Raw genomic sequence first — 1,435 nt, 5'->3', positions numbered from 1 at the left:
CTAAGCAAGATGACATAAAATTATTGGAAGGTAGTGTTAACGCAATGGCTTTTTTATATATATATTAGAAGTTATTAATCTAACTAATTTTTACCAATAATTATTCTATAAATACGCCACGAATTCATTTCATTTCATGAATGATCATAATTTTGACTAGCTCACAAAGGAACTTGCCCCCCAGTGGCACAGCGGTATGTCTGTGGAAGTCCAACGCTAGAATCCGGGTTTCGATACCCGTGGTGGTCAGAGCACAGATAGCCCATTGTGTAGCTTTATGTTTAATTACAAACAAACAAAGGAACTTACCGACGTTTAACTGCCCCGGTTGCTGTTTTCTGCCTCTTTGTTGGTCAAGCTTGATTTCACAAAATGTATTTATTTTAGTTAGGTATGAAATGTGAGATTAGGGTATACTATGGGGTGGGGGTGGTAGTACTTGCCCCATCATTTTTGATGGGCTATACGCTAGTTTGTTAACAAAAGCGCTAAGGTTCTGTCATTTTTTTGTAATGTGTTGCTGTTGTTAATTATCGAAGGATAGAATATTGTAAATTCTGATGAAAAATTTAAAATTGCACTTATTGTTGTGACTTACAATAATTATAATTAATAACAAAGAAATAATTTAGTCATTTTAATTGGTTACTGTAGCATTAAATAAAGTAAACAACTCTTAAAAAGTAACTATTGACTGCGAAAAAAAGCGATTGTTTCATTTTGTGATGGGCCAGGCGTAGTCAAGTTGTTAGTGTGCCTGTCTGTCAATTCGAGGGTTCTAGTTTCGTGTACCGTTACCATACTGTGTACTTTGGAGCTATGGGTGCACTAGTTGGTCAGATTATTCTATTGTTCGCGTGCAAGATCAAGGTACTTTATTTCAATACATATCTTTAAAATATCCATATGATACAAAAAAATACAAGATTAATCCTGTTGAAAGGAATAAATAGCACAATTATGCAAAGTGCAACAAATCGGAAAGCTTGAAAAAAGTATTTACATAGCTTAAGTAATGCCAATAGTATAGTATAACAGGACGATTTTATCATTTACATGAGCATGAATAAAAATTGGGCATCTACATGATTCCATATCTCTTATGATTTCAATTTTCGTGTGGTTTAGATGTGTCTTGATCCTGCTCTCCAGCCCAACAGCCCATTTTCTGATGATTGATTAACATATATATCCTTCCAGTGGCTCAGCGGAAAATCTGAGAGTTTATAAAGTTCAAAACCACGGGCATCGATATCCAATTTTTAGCATTATAAGCCCTCAGACTTACCGCCGAGCCACCAGGAGGGGGGTAAACAATTAATTACTCATGCTAGTTAGAGAATAAAGAAAAACTTGAAATATAATCATGACAACACTGGGTCGGCCTGGCATGACCTGGTGGTCACAGCACTCGACTCGCGGGTTCCAATCCCGT

The sequence above is a fragment of the Limulus polyphemus genome, unplaced genomic scaffold (genome assembly GCF_000517525.1).
Source record: "Limulus polyphemus unplaced genomic scaffold, Limulus_polyphemus-2.1.2 Scaffold5517, whole genome shotgun sequence".
Classification (NCBI taxonomy): domain Eukaryota; kingdom Metazoa; phylum Arthropoda; class Merostomata; order Xiphosura; family Limulidae; genus Limulus; species Limulus polyphemus.
The sequence above is the reverse complement of the archived record's forward strand: the minus strand, read 5'-3'. Positions refer to the sequence as shown.